Source organism: Oncorhynchus clarkii, chromosome 6 (genome assembly GCF_045791955.1).
Source record: "Oncorhynchus clarkii lewisi isolate Uvic-CL-2024 chromosome 6, UVic_Ocla_1.0, whole genome shotgun sequence".
NCBI classification, from domain to species: Eukaryota; Metazoa; Chordata; class Actinopteri; order Salmoniformes; family Salmonidae; genus Oncorhynchus; species Oncorhynchus clarkii.
This window is the reverse complement of record NC_092152.1, coordinates 34,927,933-34,949,353: the sequence shown is the minus strand read 5'-3', so window position 1 is coordinate 34,949,353 and position 21,421 is coordinate 34,927,933.

Here is a 21,421-nt window from a genome sequence, read left to right as displayed (position 1 = left end):
GGGAAGAGGAGACCAGATGAGTTTTGTCTATTTGCAGTATGCATGTTGAAGGGGGTGTGTCGTCTACGATCATTCACTCCCCTTCATTCAGTTCCAGAAGTTATTATTTGGAAACTCGCGTATGAAAAGGTTAAAGCATCAGACAAGTTCAGAACATATAGCCTAGTTGATTTTATTAAAACACATAGGGTGTGTATATATATGGAAAAATACAAATTTCAAAATTGTTATCTTGGTTTACCAAGAGTAGTCTACCAAGAGTAGTAAACCAATATTATTTTTGTCTGGAACAGCCCTAGTAGAAGTGCAGGAAATAAGCTTTAGATGCCCCCCAAAATTCTGAGGGAGTACCCCCAGATCCACCACCAGGTTATGTCCCCCCAAATCTAAAACCAAATGTGCGCCCCTACAGTCCAGTACTGTTACTGTATAGTTATGTCATCTATTACACTGAACAAAAATATAGACACAACATGCAACATTTTCAAAGATTTTACAGAGTTATAGATAAATAAGGACGTCAGTCAATTTAAATAAATTCATTAGGCCCTAATTTATGGATTTCATATGACTGGGAATACAGATATGCATATGTTGGCCAGGCTGTTGAAAAAGGTAGGGGCGTGGATCAGAAAACCAGTCAGTATCTGGTGTGACCACCATTTGCCTCATGCAGCGCAACAGAGTTGATCAGGCTGTTATTGTGGCCTGTGGAATGTTGTCCCACTCCTCTTCAAATACGTAGCTGTGCGAAGTTGCTGGATCCAGAGCATCCCAAACCTGCTCAATGGGTGACATGTCTGGTGAGTATGCAGGCCATTTTAGGCTTCTAGGAATAGTGTACAGATCCTTGCGACTTGGGGCCATACATTATCATGCTGAAACATGAGGTGATGGTGGCTGCTAGAATGGCACGACAATGGGCCTCAGGATCTTGTCAGGGTATCTCTATGCAGTCAAATTGCCATCAATAAAATGCAATTGTGTTCATTTTCAGTAGCTTATGCCTGCCCATTCCATAAACCCAAAGCCACCATGGGACGCTCTGTACACAACGTTGACATCAGCAAACCTCTCACCCACACAACGCCATATAAGCAGTGTGCCATCTGTCCGGTACAGTTGAAACCAGGATTAATCTGTGAAGAGCACATTTCTCCAGCGCAGATGAGCTTCCCTGAGATGGTTTCTGACAGTTGCACAAATTCTTCGGTTGAGCAAACCCACAGTTTCATCAGCTGTCTGGGTGGCTGGTCTCAGATGTGGAGGTCCTGGGCTGGCGTGGTTACACGTGGTCTGCTGTTGTGAGGCCATTTTGACGTACTGTCAAATTCTCTAAAAAACATTGGAGGCGGCTTATGGTAGAGAAATGAACATTCAATTCTCTGGCAACAGCTCTGGTGGACATTCCTGCAGTCAGCATGCCAGTTGCACTCTCCTTTAAAACTTGAGACATCTGTGGCATTGAAACAAAACTGCACATCTTATAATGGCCTTTTATTGTCCCCAGCACAAGGAGCACCTGTGTAATGAACATGCTGTTTAGTCGGCTTCTTGATATGCCACACCTATCAGGTGGATGGATTATCCTGGCAAAGGAAAAATGCTCACAACATTTTGGAGAAAGAAGCATTTTGTGCATATGGAACATTTCTGGGATCTTTTATTTCAGCTCATGAACAATGGGATCAACACTTTACATGTTGCCGTTATATTTTAATTCTGTGTATAAAATAGAAAGGTATTCCAATGATGTTGACTCAAATGCTTTGTGATAAAACACTGCCCTCAAGTGGTTATTAAGTTATATCACACTCCCTTAGGTATGATCACACATAACTGCATTTTTTTAAACCTTTATTTAACTAGGCAAGTCAGTTAAGAACAAATTCTTATTTTCAATGAAGGCCTAGGAACAGTGGGTTAACTGCCTGTTCGGGGGCAGAACGACTGATTTGTACCTTGTCAGCTCGGGGATTTGAACTACTCCATGATATATTCTATTCAACTGGCTTGTTTTTGTGTCAGGAACTAAATACTACATTAATCTGTGTTTTGCCTTTGTAGGGCAGAGTGTGTGTGTGTGTGTGTGTGTGTGTGTGTGTGTGTGTGTGTGTGTGTGTGAAGGAAATATAGTGAGAGCAAAGACAGCAGAGGGCAGTATATACTTACATTCACCAAACCTCACAATGTGACACACAGACAGACTTAATTTAGATTCCTATCAGTCAGTAATATAAATATGAAAAATATTGAGAAGACAGTGCAACTGCAAACAGAGCAACACTACCTGGCCAATGGCTATTTTCACACTTCCACCTCGCTCCCCTTCACAATCAAATTGTGTTGTCTCTCTTGTCGTGATGTGTGTTTAGTCCTATATTTTGATTTAATTTATTTTTAATCCCAGCCCCCGTCCCCGTAGGAGGCCTTTTACCTTTTGGTAGGCCGTCATTGTAAATAACAATTTGTTTTTAACCGACTTGCCTAGTTAAATAAAGGTTAAAAAAAAAATCCTTTTTTTTTATTTTTTTAAACAATCGCTTCCCACACACAGCCTAGCATTCTTTATAAGAGTTGAATCTCATTATGTGCTCAATTGATCAGTGGATCCATTTTCTCTGAGTCTTCATCAGGTGCTAATTAAACGACACCTATAAAACGGGCCAGATTACTGGTCCTGGAGCACCCTGCCAAGAGCCCCCACTGACCAACACTCAGGGTTGGGGAGTAACGGATTACATGTAAATCAGTCACTGTAATCAGTTAAGTTACCAGCAAAAATATTATAATCAGATTACAGATACTTTTGAAAAACCTAGATGTTTATTTCGAGGATTACTTTTAAATTTAGAGAGGTTTGCGAAAATAAATCTTTGACACTTCTGTGTTTTCTCAATGACATTCAAATCGGCATTGAAAAAAGGTACACGTTTAAGTTTGTTCCACCTGAGCGAGTCTGACCAGAAATCAGAGACTACTATGATGATCGGGAAAAGAGCAGGAATAGACTTTTGTAGGCTACAGTCCAAGCTATGTCTTCCAATGGTACGACTGCTGTTGCCATCCAAAGATTATCCAACTTGAATAAACGCTTGGAGGTAGGAATGGCGGCAGTGGTGTAGTCCACGGCAATACGGATATAACAATACTTATTATTGTTATCTACATAGTGCATAGATGTGAATCGTGCTACTGCTCTCTCATTTAGCTATTTGTGCCTTACGGATTGTGGTTGTTATGGCTGGCTGTTCACAAATCTAAATGTGTTTTTGAAGCCAATAATGCCTGAATTCAAGAAGTTTAACCTGCCTATCAATCATTGTTTTTGAAACCAGTAGACAGTGAAAAATGCGCTCTTACAACAGATGCACAGTGTGGATCCCAGCCTATGGAATAAAAGTGGGCTAATTCATGCTGATATTTTTTCTATAATCCATAGTCCTAATGGACACATGTCCAAACTTTTGATAGACTTAGGGGCAATCTGTAGTTGCTACATCCATTTCTGGATTTATAAATTATATATCCATTGATTCTTAAAGAATGTAACTTTTATAAATGCCACATGATCTTTGTTCAGCTTTTTACCAAAACAGAGGCGGGGCATCCGTTTTGTTAGTGTTTCATCTGTGGATTTGCCCTTTAAACAGCTGCATATTATCAAGATATGAAAGTGTCACGAACAAACAATTAAATAATAGGCCTCCAGCAAATGCAGCATACGGCATTCATTTTTCACATGTAAATCACACTTTTCGGTATAAGCATGCCATTCCATGAGCGCATCATTAGTTTTTCAACTCTAATCAATGAGCCCAATCTCCATAACAACAAAATCATAAACAACAGAGTAGGGCTGGCTAATAAGTCCTTAGTTTTGCGGTTATGCTCAGATAAAACAATTTGGCTAATCTTTATCCATATTTCCAAGTCATATTCTTGAAGATCAAGGGGTATAACATTTATTGGAATGACTGGAATTCTGATAGACTGGTTTTTAATGTAAAGATATCATTTAATTGTTTTATTGTATTTAGTAGAAAGCAATGGGTTAGAAGAAGCCAATATAACCAACCCATAAAGAAACATGTAACATCCATATATAGCCAGCTATGTAAACTTTAACATTGATTTATCCTGCAATGGATGTGGTTCAATTGGTAACATACATGTGTGTCTTCTTCTTATGCCTCTTAAGGGGAGAGTAAACTAAAAGTAACTGAATGTAATCAGATTACATTACTGAGTTTGGGCAATCTAAAAGTTACTTTACTGATTACAATTCTAGACAGGTAACTAGTAACTGATTACATTTAGAAAGTAACCTACCCAACCCTGTCAACACCCACCCAGCTCCATACTGACACTGACATATCTCCCCATTAAGAGATTCACAGTCTCACAGACAAATAAATGGACAGGGGGTGGATTGTCTGTTTTCACCAGCCAGCTAGGAAACATGTGCCTGCCTGCCCATCTGTCTATGTGTAAGATAGGCTGTCTGCATGTCTGCCGGTCTCCCTGTCTGCCTGTTTGCCTCCATGTCTCCCTGCCTGCCTATCTATCTGCCTGCCTGTTTGGCTGTTTGTCTGCCTGCCTGCCTACCTGCTTCTCCCTGTTTTCCTGCCTGCCTCCCTCCCTCCCTGGCTGCCTGCCTGCCTGCCTGCGTGGCTGTATGGTGCTGCAGGCTATGGCGCTAGTTATCTCATGCTGGGACTCCGGTTAGATCACACTCAGTGGAGGAGAGGTTCATTCATCAGGCCCCTGCAGTGGCTGAAACATACTCTCCCACAATTCATCATGGCATCCTGCTCAGTTACTGAGAAAGAATGCTCTCTAGTCTCTTCCCCCACTGGCAGACCTTGCTTCTTTCTCCATGTGACACAGACTTGATACTGAGACTACCTTGTCATACAAAGAACTCAGGAACTCAGGGGTCGAGCGCAACAAGGCGCAGAGGGTTCGCACACCACATCTCCACTCATAATTGTCATTCACGGCTGGGTTGGGAGGCCAGTGTTTTGGCATTTGCTGGGCTGGAGATGGAGCTGTGTACTTGCTATAAAGAGAAAGGCTTGGCATCACCGCATCACACTGGAGCCTCTGTGTGTATGTGTGTGTTTGTGTGGAGGGGGGGGGGGGGGGGGGAATTCACAGATTGATCTGTGGGAAATGCCACGCCTTCAGTTGCTTTCTCTCTGTACGCCCACCTGAGTAGCTGGAGAGATGTAGTGGAGGGACGCTCGAGACCGGCGAGAGGACAACTGTCTTTATTACAGTGACCCGGGGCCTGTGACCCCGATCCCCGACTCCTCCCCACTCCAGGCGAGTTTCTAAATTCCACCGACTCAGACTGACCCCATAGGGTAACACCACACAGATCGTATTTCTAGAGGCCAGACCAGAGAAAAGGGCAGTGCTGTGGCAATCACATCATAGTCAGAGTGCTGGGAGGGAGAGACTTGAGGTCCAGCGGCGCGTTTGAATTGCCAGACAGACAGTGACAAGAGTAGATGAGGTGCTGCGACCCTGTTTTGATGAGGGGAGATATGGGGCTTCCGTCAGCCTTTGTTGTAATTGATGCCCTTGGCTCACAGTTTTGTTGTGGAGTCCAACGAAACCACCGCCATTGCCCATCCGTGGCGCATTGTGGACAGTTGCTCCACAAGCCAGAAGAGAAGTGGGGAGATGCACTCACTGCTCTGTGACAGGATTGACAGAATAATAAAATTGCATCATGGCTGTGATAGAGGTTTGAAGGTGAGCTGTAATGAAGGAGAGGCCAGTTAATGCTGCCTTAACGATGTCGGTACACTTTATTGACCTACAGGGACATTAAGGAAGTGCACCTTTAATTAAAAGTGTTTTACAAGGGAAATAGGCCTGCAGAAAAATAACACTGTAGTCGTGTTCCTTACCAACTAACTTTGTTGTAAACAAATGTATATGTAGAAAACCAAAAGAACAAATGTGGCACGAAAGGGTCACAGTATGACTGAAAGATGATTTCAGTTATTTTATCCAAAACAAGAGGTGTTCGGTTCAGCATGGAGAATTTTTATTCAACAATGTTGTGGCTGCTGTGAGCTGCTATAAAACTTGCAATGAAACTTCAGAAAATGTAGAAATTATCCCATCATTCACCGAGAGGCATCAAGAAAGAAATGCTTACAACTGAGAAAAACAGACTGCCTTTCTCTCTATTTCTCTTGCTTTTCTCTGCCAGACATTTTAAACAAGCTCTGTTTGTTGTTTTCTGCAATTGGATATTTAGAGCATTACTAGTTTCTCCCAACATTCCCATAGGCTTAACTTAAAAACACAGCTTGCCCAATCCTTTGCTGCAAAACGGCTTTGAACATGAATGCTTACAGTTGCAAATGCCTAATAGTCTGCAATCTCTCTCTCTCACTCTCCAGGGACCAGAATTCAATGGCTTCTCAGCTCAGCCTGCACACTTCATTTACTAATGTTATACACCAAGGCTGACCCACTAACATTTTCATCTTCATCTTCACAAAGCCGTGCGAACACATCACCCCTTCTCTGCACCACCCTTCACTTGCTCCCTGTCAAATTCTGCGATACTGTTCCTACAAGATGCTGCTCCTCACCTCACCTATTTCCTATTTAGTGTGCTACTTTTGACCAGACCTCTAAAGTACACTATATAGGGAATAGGGTGCCATTTTGGACGCAGCCTAGGCCTAGATGTAACAGATTACCTTCACCATGTGCTGTGCCGAGCTGTACTGTGCCATCCCCTGCCTGTCCCTGGCCACCTGGCCTACTTCCCAGCCCACTGTTACACGCAAATTAAAGGCAAATTCAAATACACGCTAGTCTTTTTTTTTTACGAGCCATGGTGCTATTTATAAATCCATGGTTTACATTTTTTAAGATATGATCATGCATTTTGTGACCTTTCGAAGAGAAAAGATGCTATGCAGTTGCTGGGGGAAATTAAACACTATAAAAATTGAACTATACAGTAGTGATGTACTGTACTAGCATGAACCCTGGGTTTGTTGAATGCAAGCCAAACATATCCTACATGACCGCTATGAAGTAATACCATATTTATATACAGCTGGCCTATATCAATATGTCAGTATCCCATACCACACTGGTTGCTATAGGTCACATTATAATGTACTTACATTTATATTTGTCTATCACCCAGAACCGCTGAATAGAATGCTATTTCACATTGGCACCTTGCAGTAAGGCACATTTATTGAAAAGCAAATGTTCCGTAGGACAGAACTGTGCTTCAAGAAGAGAATCACTTTGGTGAAATGAGACCTTGACTGACCTGTCACACTAGTTTTTTTTTAATGGGACCTGTCTTGCCAAATAGTGTCCCCCAGCCAAATAGTGTCCCCCTCTACGTCACAATGGGATTCGATGAGTTCTAGCTTCTGTTGCTAGGGCTGTTGCTAGAACTTGCAAAATACTTACGGATTACATAATGAACCAAAGCATCTGTTGCTATGCTGGTTGCTTGACTCTATTTCATCTCATAGCGGTGTCATAAGGAAGGAGGATGCGGGCAGTTCTAGTTCTATTTCACCGCATAAACGCTTGCTCAGTCCGTGCAAAATTATTACCTCAAATTTGCTCTCCAAGGACGATGTTTTTGAAGGTGACAACCTGCTGCTTCAAAGGACCGAAATGGCTGGAAAGAGAAAACTCTTTCTTTACTATATATTTGTCTTTATATAAGTAAATATTGTTAAATAGGAATAAATAATTTAAGCTGTTTTAGACTGAAGTTGCTAGCTACTGTACTTATTTACGTCAGCCTGCCTAGCAGTGGTGTAAAGTACCTAAGTAAAAATACTTAAGTACTACTTAAGTTGTTTTTTTGGGGTATCTTTACTTTACTATTTATTTTTTTGACTACTTTTGCTTTTACTTCACTACATTCCTAAAAAAAAGATTGTACTTTTTACTCCATGCATTTTCCCTGACAAACAAAAGTACAAGTTACACTTTTTTTTGAATTTTTTTTAAATATATTTTTTTATTTATAATACAAAAATCCACTTACATTGTTACATCAAACATGCCTAACAAACCAAACACAGGTATTAACACTACTCAAACATACAATGATGATGATAATGATTCATGAAGATGTTATTCTTGTTGTTATTCACTAGGGTTAATGTTTTAATAAGATAATTACATTCAATCAGAAAAATGTGTAATTTTGGTATGGAATTTTGAATTTTTGTTTGTGTATAAAGTATTTGGCAACAATAATAAAAAAATTAACAATAATTTCAGTGGTTTTGTTATCATTGAAATAGTAACATTTTATAACTTTCATGTCAAAAATATAGGTAAATAAGTTCCCTGCAAGGTTTTCCCAAAATTCTGTCACAAATTTACATTCAAAGAACAAGTGAGATAGATTCTCACCTTCTTTTTCACAGTACTCGTTACACTTTGAATGCTTAGCAGGACAGGAAAATGGTCAAATTAATGCACTTATCAAGAGAACACGTGGGCATCCCTACTGCTTCTGGCCTGGCGGACGCTCTAAACACAAATTCATCTTTTGAAAAGCCCTTAGCTATCCGTACATTTTTAAAACAAGTAAATGGTGCCGTCTTTGCTTAATATAAGGAATTTTAAGGGATTCATATTTTAGCAATTACATTTACTTTTGATACTTAAGTATATTTTAAACCAAATACTTTTAGACTTTTACTCAAGTAATGTTAGTATTTTACTGGCTGACTTTCACTTTTACTTGACTAACTTTCTATTAATAAGGTATCTATACTTTTACTCAAGTATAACAACTAAGGGATACCATTGAAGTGCAAGCAACATGCAAATAGAAAGCTACAATAACAGTTACAGTAGATAGAAGAAGAAGAACGTTAAGGTAGCTAGCTAACGTTAGCTAAATAAAACTGTCTGGCTAGCTAGTTGGGTAGCTGGCTAGAATCTGTCTCACTTGTTCCTCCACTGCTGCCTAGTCAGCTAGCCAGCTACCCAACTAGCTAGCCAGACAGTTTTATTTAGCTAACGTTAGCTAGCTACTGTAACTGTTATTGTAGCTTTCTGTTTGCATGTAGCTTGCACTTCAATGGTATCCCTCGAGGAAATTTTATTTTATCTTTCCAACCAGGCGAAGTACTATGAAGACACCACTGATCTCGACAAGAGGTGCAACATTCTGAGAAATTCACAATTCAGGGTAACTTTGAGCAGTTAACTTCTATTAGATAACTGGACGGATTTGGCTATGTCCAACCATTTTCCATATAGCTAGTTGCTAGCTATATATATAGTTCAGCTGCTGATGGCTCATAATAATTTCAGTAATGGAGTGGTTTCCATGTGGTTGATACCATTCAATTGACTCCATTCCAGACATAGTTATGAGCCGTCCTCCCCTCAGCAGCCTTCACTGATATAGTTCTATGTCTGTCATATTGATAAGTTAAACCTGATCAATCAAATGGATAGGTGTAAGCAATTATGGTCATTCCAAATGCCCTTAACTAGGTGCATTCACCTGGGGGGGGGGGGGGGGGGGGGGGGAGTGAGGTGGGAAGGGAGTTTTTCCTAGCCACTGTGCTTCTACACCTGCATTGCTTGTTATTTGGGGTTTTAGGTTGGGTTTCTGTACAGCACCTTGCGATATCAGCTGATGTTTATTTACCCCTAGGAACAGTGGGTTAAACAGCCTGTTCAGGGGCAGAATGACAGATTTGTACCTTGTCAGCTCGGGGGTTTGAACTTGCAACCTTCCGGGTTACTAGTCCAATGCTCTAACCACCAGGCTACCCTGCCGCCACAATGTAAGAAGGGCTATATAAATACATTTGATTTGAAGTGATACGCAAACCTCCCACCCACAAAGCACCCACCTCCTCTATATTCCACACACCAGAATTCAGTATTTTAGTCTATGATTGCCATGTGAGTGTACAAAATATCTGTGAAAATAAATGAATGACACAACTGTACCAAAAACTATCAACGTTGGTGTATTAAAATCTTAAATATTGACAGGTTGGTTTTCAAAGCTATTTCACAAGGTGTTCATTATTGTAAGTTGTACGGTATCCTTTGATGGTATTTATTTGTTCCACATTATTTGTTGTTATATCCTAGGACCTACAATAGATGCATATATATATTCAACCACAAGGGTGTACCGATGAGCTATGCGAGATAGAATAAAAGGAATCATAATCGAGGGGCCGGTTCAAATAAAAACATGGCAGCCAGACAAGCCAGTGTATGAATCAAATGGATTTGCATATGAATGGAGTGGAAATTAGCTGACTTTGTGACCTGTAAGATAAGTAACTTTGAAGTGTCAAGCAGATTAGACATATTCTTTGACATTTCCGAAACGCAAAGTTTAAGGCATGGATTTAATTTTGTACTGTTAATAACAAGGTACGCAAAAGTAGTTTGAATTGATGTTTTCATTTTATTAGCTAAACAAAATTAGTTTAAATAGCGAAACTGTCATAGAAATCATCCTTGTTTGCATAGAGATTATGAAAAGTACGTAATTTCGGCTGTAATGATCTCCAAAAACGTAATCATTAGTTAACTACACTGTTGATATAGCAACGTTCGCTAATAGTTTATGAAATGCCCATTGAGACCCAGTGGGGGACACTATTTGGCCGCGGGACATTATTTGGCATGACAGGCCTCATTGTATTTGTCAAGGGTGTCTCTACATGTCAGGCCTGTTGTCTTTCATTTGGAGGGGATGGAGAGATGTGTACGTGTGTACGTGTGTATACGTGTGTGTACGCGTGCGCTCATGCGAGTGGTCGTGTTACTGCATTCAAGTGTTTGCGTGCATTCACTGCCAGACCCCTCCCTATTGAGAATGAAATGATTGGTCATGTCCAAAGTGTCTCTGTCACCTTAGTCGCACATCAGATATGACTTACCAATTCACACCATCCATACGCCTCTGGTGTTAACATGGCCGTTACAAATATGGAGAATGTAGCATAATGTGTGAAATATATGTCTGTCATTGTTATGAGTTATGAGAGAGTCTTGTCAAAAATAACAAATTGTTTTCGAAAACAGACATACTGAAAAACCGTATAGGGCTTTTATACCAGCAATGGGAAATTATAGATCATAATGTGTGGGGTGGTAATTGAGTGAAAGGTGAAGATACTATGAACCAACATGAATTGTTTGCTTCAAAGGGAAATATTTGTGAAAAAAATAATGTTCTAGTGTACGTATTGATTGGATATGCCTCGATTTTCCATTTCCTGCACTTTCTATGATTATCTCTGTGATTTATGGTGATTTAGGTCAGTGCTACACTCCCCTAGTATTGCACTTGAGGGTCTGAGTATTTCATTCTGACAGGAATACAAAATAAAAAATAAGAGTCAAATAAGTGTCTGGCCTTGCTGGTGTTTCTCCCTCTCCATCTTTCTCAATTAAGTTCAATTCTAAGGACTTTATTGGCATGAGAAACATATGTTTACATTGCCAAGCAGGTGAAATAGGTTAAATAAACAATCATAGAAACTGAACATTACAATCACAAATGTTCCAAAAGAATAGAGACATTTTAAATGTTATATTGGATACCAATAAATATAGATTGCATTTAAAATGGTGTTTGTGCTTCACTGGTTGCCCTTTTCATGTGGGAATAGCTCACAAATCTTGCTGCTGTGTTTCACCTAATAGATATGAGAGTTTATCAAAATTTGATTTGTTTTCAAATTCGTTTTGGGTCATTGTAATCTGAGGAAATATGTGTCTCTAATATGGACATACATTTGTCAGGAGGTCAAGAAGTACAGCTCAGTTTCCACCTAATTTTGTGGGCAGTGTGCACATAGCATGTCTTCCCTCGAGAGCCAGGTCTACATATGGTTGCCTCTCTCAATTGCAAGGCTATGCTCACGGAGTCTATGCATAGTCAAAAGCTTTCCTTCATTTTGGGTCAGTCACAGTGGTCAGGTATTCTGCCACTGTATTATGTTTAGGGCCAAATAGCATTCCACTTTGCTCTGTTTTTTGGTTAATTCTTTCAAATGTGTCAAGTAATTATATATTTGTTTTCTCATGACTTGGTTGGGTCTAATTGTGTTGTTGTCCTGGGGCTCTGTGGGGTCTGTGTTTGTGAACAGAGCCCCAGGACCAGCTTGCTGAAGGGACTCTTCTCTTGACTAATCTCTCTGTAGGTGATGGCTTTGTTATGGAAGGTTTGGGAATCACTTCATTTTAGGTGGTGGTAGAATTTAACAGCTCTTTTCTGGATTTGGATAATTAGCGGTACTATCCTAATTCTGTTTTTGCAGAATTCTGAATGTAGAGTCCCGATTTGGTGTTTGTCCTAATTTGTGAATTCTTGGTTGGTGAGTGGACCCCTGGGAAATGGGTTCTATAACTGATTCAAAGTATTTTTAGCCAGATCCTAATGTCAAATTTGATGTTCCTTTTGAAGATGTAAAAGGCCCCTCTTGCCTCTCAGATTGTTCACAGCTTCGTGGAAGGTATCTGTAGTGCTGATGTTTAGGCCGAGGTAGGTATAGTTTTTTGTGTGCTCTAGGGCATCAGTGTCTAGATGGAATCTATATTTGTGGTCCTGGCAACTGGCCTCTTTTGGAACATCATTATTTTTGTCTTACTGAGATTCACTGTCACGGCCCAGGTCTGTGCAAAAGATATAGGTGCTTCTGTAGGCCCTCCCTGGTTGGAGACAGCACTAGATCATCAGCAAAGAGTAGACATTTGACTTCTGTTTCTAGTAGGGTGAAGCCTGGTGCTGTGGACTGTTCTAGTGCCCTTGCCAATTAATTTGTATATACATCCCATTCTCACCCCACGACTCTGCGGAAATAAATATGTGTGTTTTTTGCTAATTTTAACTACACAATTTAAGTTTGTGTACACGTATTTTATAATGGTGCATGCTCTCTCTCTCTCTCTCTGTTTCTCTTTCTCGCACTCATTCTCTATTTCTATCACTCTTGCTCTCTCTCTCTTATTCCCTCCCTCCTTTTTTCTCTCTCTTTCTCCATCTCTCTCCCAGTGGGGTGAGACAGGGCAGTGGAGGGCCAGGCTAGTGGAGGGTCAGAGGGTGGTCTTGCTGTGCATGAGTTATGATCACACTGAGGTCCAAACAACTCCAGAAGCTACTGAGGCAGAAATAAAAGTCACACGTGATGTCTGCTCACAGGGTCCCTCCCACCGCCCCCAGCCAAGCCACGTCAGGAAGTCTAGAACACTGCTCCTCACTCAAATCTAATATATCTGACTGGGAGAGGAGGGTGAGAGGGGGAATAGACAAAAGAGATAGTGAAAAAGGGACAAGTGATAAAATAGGGGGAGAAAGATAGAGATACTGTGAGAGTGAGCAGAAGAGAGGGGACAGAGCAAAAGGAAGGACAGAGAATAGAGAAAGGTGGACTGAGAGAGATAAAGACAGACAGGAGGGAGCCACACAAAGAAAGATGGATGTAGAAATGGCGAAAGAGAGAGAGAGCTCCAATAGAACTGTTGATGGGCTTAGTATGTTTAATCTGTGACGCCTCCTACTGTGAACTAACTGTGATACGAGGTGATGCGTTAAATAAATGATGATGCTTCTGTCTTTGTAGTGGAGGAGAGGAACCACTGGATACTTCAGATCCCCGTTTACTGTCTGATAGAGAAGTCCAATGAATTACATAATTGTAGTCATTGTGAGGGTGACACCCTGAAGAACACAATGGTCGTACTGTTTTTAAATGCTGTTGGTGTTTATGCTGCTACCTCTTGGTCAGAGAACAGGATTTTAAAATAGGTTAATATCTTAATGGAACTCAACTGGATAAATGAAGGATACATAAAAAGGTGTTTAGTAGCATGCCGCCATTGCATTATTGTGGAGGCTCAATGTCACCTTGAGGCCCAGAGACCAAATGGGCTCTCTTCCATAGTGACCATCCCTTTAAATGTCTGTGGGAAAATCATCAAAAATAATCCCTAATGCCACCGAACGATTGCATCTGTGGCAACGATTGTTGTTGTAGAAGGTATGCCTAACGTGTACCTTGTAAGACCCATTATTTTAGAAAAGGTGATGAATCTTTTACGATTACTATAAATTAATGCAGTAAAACTGTGGTTATAGCCTGCTGTAATGGTGCTATAAATTGTGAGTGAGTTAGAGAGAGTGAGAGAGAGCCACTGAGGAGAGATGAGATGAGAGAGGCTCCTGAGAAACACAGCTGTAAGGAAGCAGCACATCTATTCTGCAGGAAAGGGTCTCGTGCCAATGACTATAGTCATTATACAATGCATATTATCCCAGGGAAACAACCACAGTGGTGGCTGCTGTGAATGCCTGTGCCTTAGGGGACCACTCAGAGCCTAATTTATGTTGTTGTCGTTGTTGTTGGAAATCAATAGGCTTCCATGGATGTTGAGCGCATCCCAAATGGCACCCTATTCCCTATATTGTGCTCTACTTTTGACCAGAGCCCTTTGGGCCTTGTCACTATTTAGGGCATAGGGTGTCATTTGGGATGAAGTCGTTGTTGTTTTCCTGTACTGTAAAAAATATATATGATTCAATGTACAATTATATGTACAATTATGAGGTAACCAGCTGCAATAGGATTCTGAGTTTGCAAAAAATTTGGGCATATACCTGAATCAATCACATTTATTTCTAAAGCCCTTCTTACATCAGCTAATGTCATGAAGTGCTGTACAGAAACCTAGCCTAAAACCCCAAACAGCAAGCAATGCAGGTGTAGAAGCACGCTGGCTAGGAAAAACTCCCTAGAAAGGCCAAAACCTAGGAAGAAACCTAGAGAGGAACCAGGCTATGAGGGGAGACCAGTCCTCTTCTGGCTGTGCCGGGTGGAGGTTATAACAGAACATGGCCAAGATGTTCAAATGTTCATAGATGACCAGCAGCGTCAAATAATAATAATCACAGTGGTTGTAGAGGGTGTAACAGGTCAGCACCTCAGGAGTAAATGTCAGTTGGCTTTTCATAGCCGATCATTCAGAGTATCTCCACCGCTCCTGTTGTCTCTAGAGAGTTGAAAACAGCAGGTGTGGGTGAACAGGTCAGGGTTCCATAGCCGAAGGCTGAACAGTTGAAACTGGAGCAGCAGCACGACCAGGTGGACTGAGGACAGCAAGTAGTCATCAGGTCAGGTAGTCATACATTTTCATGTTAAATTGTATGTTCGCTCAACTTAGAATTTTAGGTTGAGTGAACGTATAGGTAACTGCCAAAATAAAGGAAACACCTTCATAAAGTGTCTTAATAAGGCGTTGGGCCACCACGAGCCAGAACTGCTTCAGTGCACCGTGGCATAGATTCTACAAATGTCTGGAATTATATTGGAGGGATGCGACACCATTCTTCAATGAGTAATTCCATAATTTGGTATTTTGTTGATAGCGGTGGAAAACACTGTCTCAGGTGCCGCTCCAGAATCTCCCATAAGTGTTCAATTGGGTTTAGCTCTGGTGACTGAGACTGCCATGGGATATGATTTACAATGTTTTCATGCTCATCAAACCATTCAGTGACCACTCGTGCCCTGTGGATGGGGGCATTGTTACCCTATGGGGGCATAGCCATGGTAGCCCCCCAAAAATGGCCTGCCCAGCATGTATACATGCATGATGGGATGTTAATTGCTTAAATAACTGTGGAAGCACCTGCTTTCAATATACTTTGTATCCTTCAATTACTCAAGCTCTTCCATTATTTTGGCAGTTACCTGAATAATTCAATTTAAGAATTTATTCTACCTTACTTGCATATTTCCCAGTGTAAAATGTAAAAACACTTTTTTAGGGCCTAGTTACATCTACATCACATTATTCTGGCTTACAAAGTGATGTGTCATGAGGATATCCAACAATTGGAACTTAGACTCACCTACAACCTGCATTGCGAATAACTGCCAAGGTATAGAAGACTGATATTGCTTTCTACCTAAATCATATAAACTGGAACAGCCATTTCAGTAACAGGATGCGGAAGTCCAACTACTGATAGATTGGATTAGTTTAGAAAAATATGTTATTTATGTTTGTGTAGCATAACATTAATCAACTAATCAATGTACATGCAAAAACACAGGTATTGAAACCAACAATTTTGAAAATCAACCTGCAATAGAGCATACTGGGAAATATGACAATGACGGGCGTGGTTTTGAGTGCTTTTAAGCAAACCTACAGCTCTCTGAGCAGAATTTGTTGATTTGTGCTCAACATTTCAATCAAATCAAATGTAATTTGTCACATGCTTCGTAAACAACAAGTGTAGACTAACTGTGAAATGCTTACTTATGGGCCCTTCCCAACAATGCAGAGAGAAAAATAGAAACATAATAGAAAGATAATAATGCAAGGAATAAATACACAGTGAGTAACGATAACTTGGCTTTATAAAGGGGTACCAGTACTGAGTCAATGTGCAAGTGTACGAGGTAATTGAGGTAGATTTGTACATAGGTAGGAATAAAGTGACTTGGCAACAGGATAGTTAATAAATCGTAGCAGCAGCGTATGTGGCGAGTCAAAAGAGTTGGTGCAAGGGAGGTCAATGCAGATAGTCTGTGTAGCTATTTAGTTAACTATTTAGCATTCTTATGGCTTGCGGGTAGAAGCTGTTCAGGGTCTTGTTGGTTCCAGACTTAGTGCATCGGTACCGCTTGTGTGCGGTAGCAGAGAGAACAGTCTATGACTTGGATGGCTGGAGCAAAATTAATGATGGTGTTGGAGTCTTGCATGGCCACACAGTCATGGTGAACAGGGAGTACAGGAGGGGACTAAGCACGCACCCCTGAGGGGCCCCTGTGTTGAGGGTCAGCATGGCAGATGTGTTGTTGCCTACCCTTACCACCTTGGGCATAGTATATAGCTGAACCAACATATAGTGTTATCTTCCAAAGGCAAACATTCATTTGTAATTTGACTCAACAAGTTTTTATACAGTGGGGGAAAAAAAGTATTTAGTCAGCCACCAATTGTGCAAGTTCTCCCACTTAAAAAGATGAGAGAGGCCTGTAATTTTCATCATAGGTACACTTCAACTATGACAGACAAAATGATCCAGAAAATCACATTGTAGGATTTTTTATGAATTTATTTGCAAATTATGGTGGAAAATAAGTATTTGGTCACCTACAAACAAGCAAGATTTCTGGCTCTCACAGACCTGTAACTTTTTCTTTAAGAGGCTCCTCTGTCCTCCACTCATTACCTGTATTAATGGCACCTGTTTGAAGTTGTTATCAGTATAAAAGACACCTGTCCACAACCTCAAACAGTCACACTCCAAACTCCACTATGGCCAAGACCAAAGAGCTGTGAAAGGACACCAGAAACAAAATTGTAGACCTGCACCAGGCTGGGAAGACTGAATCTGCAATAGGTAAGCAGCTTGGTTTGAAGAAATCAACTGTAGGAGCAATTATTAGGAAATGGAAGACATACAAGACCACTGATAATCTTCCTCGATCTGGGGCTCCACGCAAGATCTTGTCCTTCTGAAGTCCATCCAACTCACAGGATAACGCTGATTAAGCAATTGTTTAAGTTGGCTTTTTTTTACAGTGTGAGTGTTAGGCTGTTGTGCCGTGGGGGGATCCATTACTAGCTTACAGTTCCAGAACCACCAGTTCCAGAACCATCATCTCATCGTTCTGAGTCTGTAACAGCAGAGAAGTAGGGGCCATATAGTAACATTAAAAACACTGTTGATTTTGATTGAACGACTGCACTCTTAAGTAGTGTAAATCTCTAACTGATTAGTAGGCCTATGTGTGGCTTGCCAGGCCAGGCTTGATCATATGGAGAGCAGAACAGATCTTGCCAAGGTACCACTCACTCTCTGTCGTCAGAGAGTGTTTCTGTCCTGGAAAGGTAATCTCATTGCCAGGGGTGTACCCATCACCTTGTTCTAGCTAATACAGTCTCTGTAACTACGGATCACCAGGCGACGGTGTGGACAGCAGATAAACACTGTCAGAATGTTTTCATGTGATAACAGCAAATAGGAATGGCAGGGAACATGTTGTTTTTTGCCCGGGCTCCACTGCGAATACCCATTTGCATGAAATGAATATGTGAATGGGGAAGAAAATGGCTGAGCACTCAAGTTAAACTAATTAGCAAGCCCAGCAGGGGCATTTGTTTCACAGCTATCAAGGAATTCTGCGCTGAGCTTTTCATTATGCATTCAATTCCAACACTCCCAGTCTCTATTTGGTTGGATAAAAAGCATTTAAGTACTAGAGATGGGGAGAAAAAGCAATGCTTGGAGCAATATGTTAAAAGTGGTTGATACATTTTAGAGGAGCCTTGCTTGTTTGTTTTTTATTTTGTCTAAAAGGACACATAATTCAGATGTCACTGACTGGGTGTTAATGTTACTTTGTTGGGATTGTTGCTTGGATTTTTGTCAATGGTGCTTTAATTCTCTGTAATTCATTTTTAAATAGTGGAATACTCAAACTAGGGCTGCACAACATGGCAGGTTCTTAACTCCATTACACAGCCCTAACTTAAATTCAATTATTCCTCAGTTATGACTTGCAAACAGGAATGCTTTCCTTTATCATGTCTTTTGTAGCATGTAAAATGAGCACAACTTAAACTCCCTGAACCACCCCAGGACCTTACCGTTTTAGCATAGTACTGTGTAGATGCAGAAGGGAAATTCCATGGTAACGACATTAAGCTGAGACTCTGATTTTTTCACTTTAAATGTGCACCGTAAATGAATAAATACATTTGCTGGAAAAACTGCAGATGCAAAGATTTGGTAACAGAATTATGGTAAAACTCAGTTTTATTCTGTTACCAAACATTGCATGTGCACAGTTATTCCTGTAAATGTGTTTTTGTAAAATGTTCAGTGGAAATTGTTAAAGGTTGTCCTTGTGCATAGAGTTCTATGGTTTGTAAAACTTTGAAATCATTTGTTTTTGCATTTTAAAGTAAAAAAATGTCTCAACTAAATTACACTATCACGGAATTATCCAGAACTACCATTAGCTGAGTCAGTCCTTCGATTGGTTTCTCTTTCTCTTCTCTCTGTATCATTGAGACTTGTAAATGCACTTAAAATGGGAATTGTCTTCCGAGCAATTCTCTAACGCATCATTTCTAAGAACCCTTAGCTGTGTGTTATTCACAATATACCCATGGGCTCTCATGCCTTATTGCTTACTTAACTAACCACACATTTTCAGTGTTTTACTTCAGTGACAAACAATGTCATAGTGAAATGATCCAAATAGTTTAAAGACCAGGAGATACACAAGTTAATCCAAAATTGATGAGCGGTTGACTCAACTTTCCAATACTAATGTCTTCCAGACAGTCGCAGTGCTGATTACAATATTCAGTATGATTGATCCCAGACTGAGCCTTGCTGATAGTGATGTCTCTCCTCTGCAGAAGTGTCAACAGCTCAATATACTGGTCATGTCCCAAATGGCACCCTATTCCCTATGAAGTGCACTACTTTTTACAAGTTAAAAATGTTCACTCTACATGGGTGTCTGGTTACTTAAGTATTCCTGTAAGGTGAATGACTTTGAAGCAGTACATCCATTTTGTAGAAAATCTAGCAATGTTTATAGCACACAAAACATAAAGCTAACCTGCCACTGGAAATACCACAGTGGAATTTTAAGAACCACAGTCAGTTAAGAACAAATTCTTATTTACAATGACGGCCTACCAAAAGGCAAAAAGGCCTCCTGCGGGGATGGGGGATGGAATAAAAATGTAAAAATGCAAAATACAAATGTAGGACAAAACACACATTATGACAAGAGAGAAAAACACAACGCTACATAAAGAGAGACCTAAGACAACAACATAGCAAGGCAGCAGCACATAACAAAACAGCATGGTAGCAGCACAACATGATTGCAACACAACATGGCAGCAACACAACATAGTAGCAGCACAAAACATGGTACAAACATTATTGGGCACAGACAACAGCACAAAGGGCAAGAAGTTAGAGACAACAATACATCACGCAATGCAGCCACAACTGTCAGTAAGAGTGTCCATGATTAAGTCTTTGAATGAAGAGATTGAGATAAAACTGTCCAGTTTGAGTGTTTGTTGCAGCTCGTTCCAGTCGCTAGCTGCATTGAACTGAAAAGACGAGTGACCCAGGGATGTGTGTGCTTTGGGGACATTTAACAGAATGTGACTGGCAGAACTGGTGTTGTGTGTGGAGGATGAGGGCTGCAGTAGGTATCTCAGACAGGGGGGAGTGAGGCCTAATAGGATTTTATAAATAAGCATTAACCAGTGGGTCTTGCTACGGGTATACAGAGATGACTAGTTTACAGAGGGGTATAGAGTGCAGTGATGTGTTCTGTAAGGAGAATTGGTGGCAAATCTGACGGCCGAATGGGAAAGAGAACCTAGCCGCTCGAGAGCACCCTTACCTGTCGATCTATAAATTACGTCTCTCTAATCCAGCATGGGTAGGATGGTCATCTGAATCAGGGTTAGTTTGGCAGCTGGGGTGAAAGAGGAGCAATTATGATAGAGGAAACCAAGCCTAGATTGAACTTTGTGATGGTATACAATGCCCTTTGTCCAGTGAGAGAAAAGAAAACAACATTGCAGGTTCTATATTTGTGATAAGGTCTAATTCTCCCTGCTTTTGTATTTACATTATGTAATCAGTTAATCAATGTTGCTCCAGCCACCAAGACATAACAGATTCCATGAAAAAAAGTTAATCTGCTTAAAAGAGACTCAAGGTTGTCACAGTGATAAAAAGCTGGTTAAATTCAATTGGATGAAATGAGTTGAGACAGTTAATACGAGAGCTGCTTGGCTGATGAAATGGATTCATTGTGACGGCTGCAGATAATAAGCTTTACTCAATCAGCTTGAGAGTGCATCCAACTGCCATTTCAATTGCTGCTACCTTGCAATACTGATTGAATAGAGCCCTTTGTGTCTATTGGGGACACATACTGTCAGGGAGAACAGCACTGTATTGTAGTGTTATCAAAAGAGACCGCCATAGAGCTGGGTGAGAACATTTGAATCTGTTACAATGAGAAAAATGAACAATTTAATGTGAAAGAAATCCTTCAACATCGGGGTTTCAAATACAAATGATTGTTATTATTGCGCAATACACAACCAATCCATTGAAAAGTTCCATTGTAATTTTCAATGAAAATGAATGGCTTGATAAACATATGGTAAACATCCTTGACAATATAGTAAGCACGTCCTCATTTCCCCATGTGAGACATGGTCCATGATCATCAATATCAACAATCCTTCAACAAATCACTTAACTGGCCCTAGATCGTTATTTTTTTGTGTTGATCTTGATCACCCTTTAGCTGTGTTGACGCTGAAATCTTTTTGGGGATCGTCA